This window comes from Leptodactylus fuscus, chromosome 4, assembly GCF_031893055.1.
Source record: "Leptodactylus fuscus isolate aLepFus1 chromosome 4, aLepFus1.hap2, whole genome shotgun sequence".
NCBI classification, from domain to species: domain Eukaryota; kingdom Metazoa; phylum Chordata; class Amphibia; order Anura; family Leptodactylidae; genus Leptodactylus; species Leptodactylus fuscus.
This window is the reverse complement of record NC_134268.1, coordinates 40,134,604-40,149,850: the sequence shown is the minus strand read 5'-3', so window position 1 is coordinate 40,149,850 and position 15,247 is coordinate 40,134,604.

Sequence of the window (15,247 nt, the reverse complement as noted above, 5' to 3'; positions counted from 1 at the left end):
AGATCTGAAGTTACCAGTGAGTACTGCTACAAGAAGATCTGAAGTTACCAGTGAGTACTGCTACAAGAAGATCTGAAGTTACCAGTGAGTACTGCTACAATAAGATCTGAAGTTACCAGTGAGTACTGCTACAAGAAGATATGAAGTTACCAGTGAGTACTGCTACAATAAGATCTGAAGTTACCAGTGAGTACTGCTATAAGAAGATCTGAAGTTACCAGTGAGTATTTCTACAAGCAGAAGAAGATCTGAAGTTACCAGTGAGTACTGCTACAACCAGAAGAAGATATGAACTTACCAGTGAGTACTGCTACAAGAAGAAGAAGAAGATCTGAAGTTACCAGTGAGTACTGCTACAAGAAGATCTGAAGTTACCAGTGAGTACTGCTACAAGAAGATCTGAAGTTACCAGTGAGTACTGCTACAAGAAGATCTGAAGTTACCAGTGAGTACTGCTACAAGAAGATCTGAAGTTACCAGTGAGCACTGCTACAAGAAGATCTGAAGTTACCAGTGAGTACTGCTACAATAAGATCTGAAGTTACCAGTGAGTACTGCTACAATAAGATCTGAAGTTACCAGTGAGTACTGCTACAAGAAGATCTGAAGTTACCAGTGAGTACTGCTACAATAAGATCTGAAGTTACCAGTGAGTACTGCTATAAGAAGATCTGAAGTTACCAGTGAGTATTTCTACAAGCAGAAGATCTGAACTTACCAGTGAGTACTGCTACAAGAAGAAGAAGAAGATCTGAAGTTACCAGTGAGTACTGCTACAAGAAGATCTGAAGTTACCAGTGAGTACTGCTACAAGAAGATCTGAAGTTACCAGTGAGTACTGCTATAAGAAGATCTGAAGTTACCAGTGAGTATTTCTACAAGCAGAAGAAGATCTGAAGTTACTAGTGAGTACTGCTACAACCAGAAGAAGATATGAACTTACCAGTGAGTACTGCTACAAGAAGAAGAAGAAGATCTGAAGTTACCAGTGAGTATTTCTACAAGAAGATCTGAAGTTACCAGTGAGTACTGCTACAAGAAGATCTGAAGTTACCAGTGAGTACTGCTACAAGAAGATCTGAAGTTACCAGTGAGTACTGCTACAAGAAGATCTGAAGTTACCAGTGAGTACTGCTACAAGAAGATCTGAAGTTACCAGTGAGTACTGCTACAATAAGATCTGAAGTTACCAGTGAGTACTGCTATAATAAGATCTGAAGTTACCAGTGAGTACTGCTATAATAAGATCTGAAGTTACCAGTGAGTACTGCTACAAGAAGATCTGAAGTTACCAGTGAGTACTGCTACAAGAAGATCTGAAGTTACCAGTGAGTACTGCTACAAGAAGATCTGAAGTTACCAGTGAGTACTGCTACAATAAGATCTGAAGTTACCAGTGAGTACTGCTATAATAAGATCTGAAGTTACCAGTGAGTACTGCTACAATAAGATCTGAAGTTACCAGTGAGTACTGCTACAAGAAGATCTGAAGTTACCAGTGAGTACTGCTACAATAAGATCTGAAGTTACCAGTGAGTACTGCTATAAGAAGATCTGAAGTTACCAGTGAGTATTTCTACAAGCAGAAGATCTGAAATTACCAGTGAGTACTGCTACAAGAAGAAGAAGAAGATCTGAAGTTACCAGTGAGTACTGCTACAAGAAGATCTGAAGTTACCAGTGAGTACTGCTACAAGAAGATCTGAAGTTACCAGTGAGTACTGCTACAATAAGATCTGAAGTTACCAGTGAGTACTGCTATAAGAAGATCTGAAGTTACCAGTGAGTATTTCTACAAGCAGAAGAAGATCTGAAGTTACTAGTGAGTACTGCTACAATAAGATCTGAAGTTACCAGTGAGTACTGCTATAAGAAGATCTGAAGTTACCAGTGAGTATTTCTACAAGCAGAAGAAGATCTGAAGTTACTAGTGAGTACTGCTACAATAAGATCTGAAGTTACCAGTGAGTACTGCTATAAGAAGATCTGAAGTTACCAGTGAGTACTGCTACAATAAGATCTGAAGTTACCAGTGAGTACTGCTATAAGAAGATCTGAAGTTACCAGTGAGTATTTCTACAACCAGAAGAAGATCTGAAGTTACCAGTGAGTACTGCTATAAGCAGAAGATAACAATGTGAAGGTAAGTTACTACCAAGAACTTACCACCAAAAAGCAAAAAACAAAACATGTCCTGATATAAATTAAAATTTGCATAGGAATTGAATGACTGGCCTAAAGAGATCGATGGATTGTGGATTGTTTTGGATTGTGAAAGCAAAATGATTCTTTTTGGGTCTTTTGGCTTTAGATAGTAAGTCAGATAATCCCTGAGCTTTGTATTCAAGCCGAGGTGCGCTGTGGAAACAGTAGAGAATGGTGGGGCAAAAGTCATGATTTGGGGATGTTTCTCATACCATGGTATGGAGCCATTTATCATATATGAGGGATTATGGATAACACTGCATATATCAAAATACTAGAGGAGATCATGTTCCCCTATGTCGAAGAAGAAATGTCCTTGCAATGGATGATCCAACATGGCAATGATGAGAACATCAGAACTTTCCTTTTTTAACTTTCTGTAAAGCGTTATCACAGAGTGGCTACATTGTGTTATATTATTGAATGTATAGGATTTCCTACGCAAACAAAAGTTATTATAATAATTGTGTGCATTTCTATAACGCACTACTATTTTTTTGAACCCTCCTGTATATGCGGTGAGAATATTGTTATATACTGTGGATCCTGGGTATTGAGATGTGACTGCACTGTATATGCTACTTTCAGAAGTTGAACCCTATACCGGAATATGACACCACAAAAGTTTTCATCCTTTGCCGATTCTAGGAAGGTGCCGCTGTCACATCTTTTACATCTTGACTCGTTCTGCATGCTGAATGTTCATTATAATGTATCCTATGGTATATATTGAAAAATAATGACACAGTTTCAAATCCATGAACAAAGCGGAACAAAGATCAATCACATAAAGGCTTTTATCTACTTCTGCAAGGAGAAATGACCTTGTATAAGCAAATGCATTGCTGTGGGACAGGAATCTAATTGTAGCTTATACAAAGACACTTCAGCTGCTGCCTAATCTATCAAATACGTCTCGGGCACAGTTATTGATAATAGAAGTCTGTAGTCGATTCAATTTCCATCTGTCTTGCTGCAATATTTACATGTATCCATTATGTTAGAAAACGGCTCTTTATAATAGTAAGAACTCATGTTTAATGCAGATATGTCAATGAATAGAATAGAAGCAAAGTGCAGTGGCGTAACTACCGCCGTAGCAGCAGAGGCAGCTGCCACAGGGCCCGGGACATTAGGGGCCCGGTGACAGCCGCTACCGCTGCTATCATTATAGCTTGATTGGTGGACCGGGAGAGGAAAGAAACATAAAAAACATGGGAAAAATATTTCCATGAGCTTGTAGACGGGCATTTTCAGACATGGGATAACTAATGTGTATGTGTTTCACAGTGTATTTTTAGTTTTATGTGTATTCTAGAGAATTTTGTGGATTTTTTGTATTGTTTTTTTAAAAAAATATTTTTCAAAACAATTTTTTTTTTACTACTTCATAGCCCCCTACATTAACTATTGAGGCTGGTTGTAGTGAAGCCTCAATAGTAATATTCAGATGAAAAGCGTGGGAGCCTTCATAAGGCTCCTGGCTGTCAGAGGAACAGGTTGCCTCCTATGATCTCACCACGTGGGAGCCAGCTTATTATTGCAAAGGTAGGGGGAATTTTTGTATACTTTGGGGTAGTTCTCACTGAGCAATGCCTGCAATAAGAATGGACTCTGATCAGGGATTTTGGCTCCAGGTTTCTGCTGTATATTACAGGGTAGATCTGGTAGCTATGGCAGGTAGAGATGAGCGAATAGTATTTGATCGAATACCTCGATCCCATAGGAATGCGTGTAAGCGGCCGAACACCAAGGGGTTAAGCGCAGTGAATATTCACTGTGCTTAACAACAACAACAACAACAACAACAACAGAGGCAGCGATTCACAAGAAGAAAGCACCATTAGAGCAGATCCTAACCTATCTATCTGCAGGGCTGGGTTGATATACTGGGTTTTGGTGACACTAACCTTATCTGCAGAGACTTAAACCGGGACTTTGTTGAATGGTGCCAGCAGAACCACCTCAGGATTAATGCTGGGAAGACCAAGGAGATGGTGGTGGACTTTAGTAAATGGAGAAGTCCTCCGACTTCGGTGGAGATCCAAGGGACATGTATTGAGATAGTCAGGACCTATAAGTATCTGGGTTGCTCCTCAATAATAAGCTGGACTGGGCTGATCACCTGGAGGCGCTGCACAGAAAGGGCCACAGCAGACTCTACCTGCTCAGGAGGCTGAGGGCCTTCGGAGTCCAGGGGACACTTCTTAGGGCCTTTTTCAACTCTGTGGTTGCTTCAGCCATCTTTTTCGGTGTGGCCTGCTGGGGGAGCAGTATATCAACCAGGGACAGAAATAGACTTGACAGGCTGATCAGGAGGGTCAGCTCTGTCCTGGGGAGCCCCCTGGACCCAGTACAGGTGGTGGGTGACAGAGGGATACTGTCCGTGGTGACCTCCATGCGGGAGAACAAATCCCACCCCATGTATGAGACCTTGATGGGACTTGGCAGCACTGTAAGTGACCGTCTGCTTCACCCCAAGTGTGAGAAGGAGCTATCGCAGGTCTTTCCTTCCAACCGTGACCAGGCTGTATAATCTACATCAGACCAAGCGAAGATCACTCCGTACAGAGAACTAATGATTATGACGATGACCATGAAGTCTTCCTTCTTTCTCTTCTGTTCCTTAGCTGCTATGGACTCCTAGTATGCTGTTACAGCAGGGGTATTGCTGAAGTAATGATTCTTGTTCATATTGTATCATTCATGCTTGATTGTTTGACTTTCATACAGTGTGTTTCATATCTTGTGCAATGCTGGTGCATAGACATTGATAATGTGTGAAGGGCTCTTTAAGTAGTTTTCTCCCATAATTCTCTGTTTCTGTTACTCCTCCCTTCTTGTTGCATCTTCTTCCTGGATATGTGTTATTCAGTCTGTAACCACTGAGCAACCATCTTGTAGAACTGAGAAAGGAATTGTGTTTTGACCGTATGGCATATCATCTCTCAAGGTAAAGACAAATAAACTACCTGAAGCAACTCCATTGCATCTCTCCACATGCAACCTGGGAACGCAGGGAATGAAATGTCAGCGCGTTCTGCTATCTGCCATTAGCTTACATACGGGAATTACAATCTCACATCTTCAGAGATTTCTCTAACATGCATCTGTGGCAGAATAGTCAAAACACAACTTTCTAGTTAAAACAAGCTATATCTGCAGCTCCTGCAGGATCTACAGACAGCCTGCAAGCAAGCACAGTGAGAATACAGCATAATCTGCAGCACGCCACACAGCCTGCAGGTGAGCTCAAAGCTGTCCTCCATCTTGAGCACATGTTCTCCTCACCACAGTGAAATAAGGGGCAGCGCCATCTTTATTGACATTTTCCACACAAAGGCACCATGTCCACAAGGAGCTATGTGGATTCCCCTGTCACTGCATCTGGGACAGTGCATCCTGCTATCAGGGACTCAGATGTGCAGGAAACAGACTCCATGTTTCAGGATGTACAAATTGAGCGATTAAAACGTGTCAGTAAACCCACGCAAAAGATTAGAGAGAACTTTGAAATAACTAAAGAAGAGTTCTGTGATAATCTTGATGAATTATGGCGAAGAACTGAACACTATATAGAAGCGCTCTCATGCCATGACAGTGACGCAGCAAAATTGGTCACCACACTAAACCGCTTATCTGCCGCCTATGAACGCCATCAGCGACTGTCTGCAAAATACGTCACATTCCTGAGTAACGCTGATTTTGATGATGCTATAGCAGAGCTAACTGAGAGGGAGAACCTATTCCAAACGAAAGATGCCGCAGTGAAAAACGCCAGAGATAAGGCAGAACTCCGCATCGCACACCTACAAGAAGTAAGGTCCCATCGGTCTACTTCATCCAAACATACGCTGTCATCCTCCAGATCCTCTCGTTCCAGAAGGTCAGCATTACACGATAAGCTTATTGAGATCCGTGCTGACGCAGAGGAGGCCAGTGTCAGACGGTCCTTTGCTGAGAAGGAAGCAGAAATGGCGCAAAGGCAAGCAGAGGCAAAAGCTGAAATGGCGAAGAAGGAAGCAGAAATGGCGCAAAGGCAAGCAGAGGCAAAAGCTGAAATGGCGAAGAAGGAAGCAGAGACAGAAGCTCAACTAAAAATTCTCCAAATGGAAAGGGAGGAAGCAGCTGCCTTAGCCAAGCTAAAGGTTCTTGAACAAGCATTAGATCAAGACGCCGACCTAGACTGCTCCATCCCTGCAGAAGTGGAAGACCCAGCTGACCGCACTGCCAATTATGTGCTGAAGCAATCATCTCCTGCACCGCCTACTAAGTTACATGCACCAGCACCACTCCAAACCGACTACAAGGCTGTACCTGTGAAGCATCAGATGATGCCACCTATCCAGAGCAAGGTAATTTCCAGCATCACACATGCAGATCCTCCAGAAACTAAACCACAGCTTAACCCTTATGCTACATCATTTCACCCCGATTCATCTCGGCCCCATATGCCAGAGAATCTATACGCCCCAGGGATATCACAAGGTAATCTGGTGACACGAGGTGGGAGATCAGACATGTCGGACTTTGCCAGATATATGATACGCAGGGAGCTGATAAACAATAGTCTCTCAAAGTTCGATGACCATGCTGAGAATTATAGAGCCTGGAAATCCACCTTTGAAGCAGTGATCAGTGATCTTAACCTCACTGCCAAAGAAAAACTTGACTTGCTTGTTAACTGGTTAGGCCCAGATTCTGCAGAACGTATAAAGACATTGAGAGCAGTTCATGTGGGCCACTCAGAGGAAGGTCTTGCTGCGGCATGGGAGAGACTTGAACAGACTTATGGCAGTTCTGAAGCTATAGAAAGTGCCTTATTTAAGAGACTTCATATGTTCCCAAAAATCACCAACAAGGACAACCGCAAGCTTCAAGATCTGAGCGACCTACTAAAGGAATTAGAGTTAGCCAAAATGGACCCACGTCTGTCAGGTCTGAGTTACCTTGACACATCTCATGGTGTTAATCCAGTGGTATCCAAACTACCATATGGCATGCAAGAAAAATGGGCCGACCTAGGTTCCAGATATAAAAGAGACCACAATGTGTCCTTCCCTCCTTTCTCTTATTTTTCCAGATTTATCAGTGACCAAGCTCAGAAAAAGAATGATCCCAGCTTTGACTTCACAGAATCCTCTCTACCAGCTTCATCATCATGTTCAAGGTATGAAACAAGCAAACGTAGAGACTTAAGGGGAACAGTATCTGTTAGGAAGACAGACGTCCCAATCGCTGCACCCTGCACCACCAAACAGGACACTCCTGTCCTTAAAGATAAAGACCCTAATAGTACGTGCCCTATCCACAAAAGGCCTCATCCCCTGAAAGAGTGTAGAGGACTTAGGGCAAAGACTTTGCAAGAACGCAGAGACATGCTCAAGGAGCTAGGAGTGTGTTACAAGTGTTGTGCTTCTTCAAAACATTTTGCTAAAGACTGTAAGGCTGTCATCAAGTGTACTGAATGCAGTAGCGACAAACATGTCGCAGCCATGCATCCTACCTCTTCATCTGACAACTCACATCCTCAAGCAGCATCTAAAGCCGTCACTGCGCATGGCGGGGAGCCATCGGCTCAAATTTCAGCTACTACCACTGTCTCCTCCTCCTGCATGGAAGTATGTGGCAAGGACAACGGTCCCAAGTGCTGTGCCAAGGTGTGCTTGGTGAATGTCTACCCAGAAGGGCAATCTGAAAAGGCCATCAGGATGTATGCCATAATAGATGAACAAAGCAACAGGTCTCTAGCAAAGCCTAAGTTCTTCACGATCTTCGGTATAGAAGGAGAAGCAATACCATACACTCTTAACACTTGTTCTGGTCGCATAGAGACTTCTGGCAGGAGAGCCACTGGATACGTTATCTCTCCAATTAACAGGAATATTCACATATCCCTACCAACGTTAATTGAATGTGACCAGATGCCTGATGATAGGGAAGAAATTCCTACGCCGGAAGCTGCATATCATCATTCCCACTTGAGACACCTGGCTAAGGAGATTCCTCCTATGGACGTGAATGCTGACATCCTGCTCTTGCTCGGAAGAGACATTCTCAGAGTACATAAGGTACGTCAACAATGCAATGGTCCACATGATGCCCCATATGCACAAAGACTTGACTTAGGTTGGGTAATCATTGGCAATGTATGTCAGGATAAGAGTCTCATGTCATCTCAAGTGAACTCCTTTAAAACCTTTGTGCTCAACAATGGACGCACAACCTACTTCAAGCCATGCCTTCATCACTATGAGGCAAAGGAGCATCTTCCTAACTTAAAAAGGGCACCAGACATCGTCCCTACACCTTATGACGACTTAGGAGCCACAGTGTTTCACATAACACAAGACGACAACAGAGTAGCTTTATCCATGGAAGATAAAGACTTTATCAAAATAATGGACAGTGAATGCTTCAAAGATCAATCTAACCATTGGGTTGCACCTTTACCCTTTCGGACTGGGAGGGCCAGACTTCCTGACAACCGGGAACAAGCATTATCGAGATTCATCTCCTTGCAACGTACGCTGAGAAACAAGCCTGAGATGAAAGATCACTTTGTGGCATTCATGGAAAGGATTTTCCGTAACAATCACGCAGAGCCAGCTCCACCTCTGCAAGAGCATGAAGAATGCTGGTATCTTCCTTCTTTTGGAGTATATCACCCACGAAAACCCAAGCAGATCAGGGTGGTATTCGACTCAAGTGCCAAACATCATGGCGTATCTCTGAATGACGTTCTCCTCACGGGTCCAAACCTGACCAACAACCTGGTAGGGGTGCTAATGAGATTCAGAAAGGAGCCAGTTGCCATTACAGCTGACATTGAGCAAATGTTCCATTGTTTTATTGTACGAGAAGACCACCGGAATTACCTGAGGTTTCTGTGGCACAGAGACAGTGATACCAACAAGGAAATGATTGAATACCGCATGAGAGTGCACGTGTTCGGCAACAGTCCTTCACCTGCGGTTGCAACATATGGCCTACGAAGGACTGCTTCTGATGGTGAATCAGAATTTGGAAAGGATGCTCGTCACTTTGTTGAAAAAGACTTCTACGTGGACGACGCACTCAAGTCCTTGCCCACTGCTGAGGAAGCCATAGACTTGCTGAGAAGGACTCAAGGTATGCTGTCCAGAGCCTGTCTGAGGTTGCATAAAATAGCCTCCAACAGTATTGCTGTCATGAAAGCTTTCCAGCCCAGCGATCATGCCACAGAATTCAGAGACTTAAACCTAGGCATAGACGATCCTCCGGTGCAGAGAAGTCTGGGTTTGAGATGGGACTTGTTAAACGATTCTCTTGGCTTCCAGGTTAATTGTGCAGACAAGCCGTTCACTAAGCGTGGAGTTCTCTCAGTGGTGAATAGCCTGTATGATCCACTGGGATTTGTAGCACCATTGACTGTACAGGGCAAATTCCTACTTAGGCAGCTCTCAGAGACGATTGAGGACTGGGATGCTCCACTGCCACATGACAAGCAGCCAAAGTGGGAGTCCTGGAAAGAATCCCTACATGCCTTGGACAGAACTCACATACCACGTTGCTACACTCCAGCATCTCTCACCACAAGCCAGAGAAGGGAAGTCCACATATTCTCGGATGCATCGACTGAGGCTATCGCAGCTGTTGCCTACTTGAAGGTAATCGACAACCGCACTAAAGCTCATGTTGGATTTCTGTTTGGGAAAGCTAAACTAGCCCCTAAACCTGAACATACGATCCCGAGGCTTGAACTTTGTGGCGCTGTACTGGCTGTAGAGATCGCAGATTTTATACAGTATGAGCTGGACATTCATGTGGACGATGTTCAATTCTATACAGACAGCAAGGTTGTCCTGGGTTACATAAACAACCAGACAAAACGCTTCTACGTCTATGTTAGTAACCGCGTTGAAAGGATTAGGAAATCCTCTAAACCTGAGCAGTGGCACTATGTTCCATCTCATCTCAACCCTGCAGATTGTGCCACCAGACCATCATCGGTCAGTGCCTTTGCTAAATCCTCTTGGTTAACAGGTCCAGAATTCTTGCTGAACGAAGGAAAAGAAACATCTGGTCAAGACGTCTTCAATCTTCAAGATCCTGACAATGATCCTGAGATTCGTCCTGAAGTGAGTACCCTCATCACCAGGTCTGTAAGGAGGTCCGGCCTTGACTGTCACCGCTTTGAACGCTTTTCTAGATGGCTGAAGCTTGTACGCACCATCGCAAGGTTAGTTCACATTGCACAGTGTTTTCACACCAAGAACGATAACTCTGAATGTCGTGGTTGGCACATCTGTCACAAGCCCCTCTCTGCAGAAGATATTACACTAAGTGAGAAGTTAGTGATACGTAATGTACAGCAGAGTGCCTTTCACATGGAACTGAAATGTCTCCGTGACAAACTGGACATTCCTAAAAACAGCCCTATTGTCAACTTAAAGCCAGTGATTGACGAACATGGTATGCTAAGGGTAGGTGGTCGCCTGAACAAGGCCGAGTTAGAGACATTTGAAAAGAATCCTCTCATTATTCCTGCTCACCACCATGTTACTACATTGCTCATACGGCATTATCATGAGAAAGTCAAGCATCAGGGCAGACATTTCACTGAGGGAGCTTTAAGAGCTGCAGGCCTGTGGATAGTAGGTGCAAAAAGGCAGATTGCTCGATTAATTCACTACTGTGTGCTATGTCGCAAGTCTAAAGGAAAGTTGCAGCAACAGCAAATGTCTGACCTGCCAGCTGACAGGACCAGCACTGAGCCACCATTTACCTACGTTGGTCTGGATGTTTTTGGGCCATGGACAGTCTCTGCTCGTAGAACCAGAGGTGGTCATGCTGAGAGCAAACGATGGGCAGTGTTATTTACATGCATGAGTGTACGCGCCATACACATTGAAGTTATAGAATCCATGGACACTTCGAGTTTTATCAATGCTTTAAGACGTTTTCTTGCCATCAGAGGACCAGTAAAGCAATTGAGATCCGACTGTGGAACCAACTTCACAGGAGCTTGCAGAGAACTGCAAATCAACTCTGAGCCAGTTCAGAACTACTTGGCCGACAACGGTTGTACATGGATCTTTAACCCTCCTCATGCATCTCATATGGGCGGATCATGGGAAAGGATGATAGGCATTACCCGTAAAATACTGGACTGTATGCTTATGGACTCAAACTTCTCTAGGCTCACCCATGAGACTTTAACTACCTTCCTAACCGAGGTCTCCGCTATTGTCAATTCTAGACCTCTTGTTCCCGTATCTGTGGACCCGGATTCTCCTGCTATTCTTACTCCAGCGACTCTCCTCACTCAGAAGCTCGGATCTGTTCCTAGTCCACCTGAAGAACTTTCATCTGGAAACATCTATCGGAAACAGTGGAAACACGTTCAGCATCTGGCCAATTGCTTCTGGAGCAGATGGAAAAAGGAGTATTTGGCTCTTCTTCAAGGACGAAGAAAGTGGCAGCAGGTTAAACCTAACTTACAGGTGGGAGATGTCGTTTTGATGAAGGACCAGAAAGTGGAAAGAAATGCATGGCCTATGGGACTCATCTCAAAAATCTTTCCCAGCGAGGATGGTAGAGTCCGTAAGGTGGAAGTAACCATCACACGACAAGGTGACTCCAAGACATTCATCAGACCTGTATCTGAGACTGTCCTCCTGTTACCTGTCGAGGAATGAGTCAAGCAAAGAACATTGCAAGTACATTGACTCAGTTGACTCGTCACTGGACTATCCCAGGAACAGCGATATACCGTGCATTTGACGCATTCAATATTTTCAACTGTTCCTGAATACATGTTCACAGTTATTGTTATTTTTCCTTGTTTTTGCATTTTGTCTTTCAGGGTTCCAGAATATACCAGATGGACATTTATGTTAAGTAGTGAAATCCAAGGATTTCAGACGGGGAGTATGCTGTTACAGCAGGGGTATTGCTGAAGTAATGATTCTTGTTCATATTGTATCATTCATGCTTGATTGTTTGACTTTCATACAGTGTGTTTCATATCTTGTGCAATGCTGGTGCATAGACATTGATAATGTGTGAAGGGCTCTTTAAGTAGTTTTCTCCCATAATTCTCTGTTTCTGTTACTCCTCCCTTCTTGTTGCATCTTCTTCCTGGATATGTGTTATTCAGTCTGTAACCACTGAGCAACCATCTTGTAGAACTGAGAAAGGAATTGTGTTTTGACCGTATGGCATATCATCTCTCAAGGTAAAGACAAATAAACTACCTGAAGCAACTCCATTGCATCTCTCCACATGCAACCTGGGAACGCAGGGAATGAAATGTCAGCGCGTTCTGCTATCTGCCATTAGCTTACATACGGGAATTACAATCTCACATCTTCAGAGATTTCTCTAACATGCATCTGTGGCAGAATACCTAGTATATCTTCTCTTCTCAGCATATGTGTGTCTACGTCTGTAATATATTACTGTGTATTATCCTGTATCTGTATTACTATGCTGCTGTAACACGCTGAAATTTCCCCACTGTGGGACTATTAAAGGATTATCTTATCTTATACTGGGCTCTGCTGGCAGACTCCCTTTATTGCATACAAACCATTATACTGTAAGTTGGTAAACCACTAGAAATCAGAGCTGTGGGGCAGCCAGGGGCATAGATAGACATTTCTGTGCCCCATAGCAGATTGTGAAATGACCTCTCCTTGGAATACATAGCTTTATGTAATAGTTAGTATGTAGCGGTAGAAAACGTGCCGCACAACTTCTACCCTGGTCTGACAATCGCTCCTCATCACAGTTTCCCAGAGACGTCCTGTGCCATAAAAAAAACACCTGTGTGCTCTTGTGTATACCCAGAGATGAGCAAATATGCTGAAATACTATGCAGACAAGGTCTCAGAATATATTCACTCCCAGGAGCCTACTCCAAAATTGAAGGGTTTTTCTAGGATTGTGATATTGATAATCTATTCTAAGATTTTCCAGGATTGTGATATTGATGATCTATCTTTAGGATAGGTCATCAATATCAGATCAGCGTGGGCGAGATACACCGATCAATCAGGTTATATAAGCAGCAAATATGCAGTGCATGGATCTGGAACACACAGCTCTGTACACTGTGTAGTGGCTGAGCTCAGGTACTGCAGTGCGAGTTCCATTCACATGAATAGAAGATAAACTGCATTAGCTCAGTGTGGCCACTTGAATAAAAGGGCTGTAAAAGCAGTTGTTCTACCCCAGTGCATCAACCATATGGCCCTATATAAGAGCACGACTAGAAAAAGTAATGTAGCAACACCCTAACACATGTCCTACTCTCACTCTTACCTGTATATTGGGCTTTGTTCACATTCGCATCAGAGGTTCCACTAGGAATAATAGCAAAACATATCTTTTTTATAATAAATATAGTACTACTCCTAGCATTATACCTGATGCACTGCCTGGGGGGCTGGGTATGATATCGCACCAGACAGGAGTTCCTCCACATCATGTCCTTGTCTTAAACCACCGTAAATAGCTCTCAGCTGTAATACCAGATACAGCCCATGAACAGGCGCTATTTCTGAAGAGAAGAGGAGCAAATCCCTTTTTTCTAATTTATATAACTTCTTTTAAAGGGAATGTGTTACCAGAAAATCAACTATTTTGCAAATCAAGTTTTTTGGTAAAAAATAATTTTTGATATGTTTAAAAATATTTCATGTCATATTTTTTTTTAAATAAAAGTACTATATCCTGCAATCTTCACTGTGACCACTGTGCCAAATAATAAAGTGCCACTTAACAATTCTGTAGAGATAGTTTTTGAAGCAGCCACCTACTTTACGCCTATGATCACAGCGTCCCTGCACCTACTTTACCCCTATGATTACAGCGTCCCTGCACCTACTTTACCCCTATGATTACAGCGTCCCTGCACCTACTTTACGCCTATGATTACAGCGTCCCTGCACCTACTTTACCCCTATGATTGCAGCGTCCCTGCACCTACTTTACCCCTATGATTACAGCGTCCCTGCACCTACTTTACCCCTATGATTACAGCGTCCCTGCACCTACTTTACCCCTATGATTACAGCGTCCCTGCACCTACTTTACGCCTATGATTACAGCGTCCCTGCACCTACTTTACCCCTATGATTACAGCGTCCCTGCACCTACTTTACGCCTATGATTACAGCGTCCCTGCACCTACTTTACCCCTATGATTGCAGCGTCCCTGCACCTACTTTACCCCTATGATTACAGCGTCCCTGCACCTACTTTACCCCTATGATTACAGCGTCCCTGCACCTACTTTACCCCTATGATTGCAGCGTCCCTGCACCTACTTTACCCCTATGATTACAGCGTCCCTGCACCTACTTTACCCCTATGATTACAGCGTCCCTGCACCTACTTTACCCCTATGATTGCAGCGTCCCTGCACCTACTTTATGCCTATGATCACAGCGTCCCTGCACCTACTTTACCCCTATGATCACAGCGTCCCTGCACCTACTTTACGCCTATGATTACAGCGTCCCTGCACCTACTTTACGCCTATGATTACATTGTCCCTGCACCTACTTTACCCCTATGATTACAGCGTCCCTGCACATACTTTACCCCTATGATTACAGCGTCCCTGCACCTACTTTATGCCTATGATTACAGCGTCCCTGCACCTACTTTACCCCTATGATTGCAGCGTCCCTGCACCTACTTTACCCCTATGATTACAGCGTCCCTGCACCTACTTTACGCCTATGATCACAGCGTCCCTGCACCTACTTTACCCCTATGATTGCAGCGTCCCTGCACCTACTTTACCCCTATGATTACAGCGTCCCTGCACCTACTTTACCCCTATGATTACAGCGTCCCTGCACATACTTTACCCCTATGATTACAGCGTCCCTGCACCTACTTTACCCCTATGATTACAGCGTCCCTGCACCTACTTTACGCCTATGATTACAGCGTCCCTGCACCTACTTTACCCCTATGATCACAGCGTCCCTGCACCTACTTTACGCCTATGATTACAACGTCCCTGCACCTATTTTACGCCTATGAT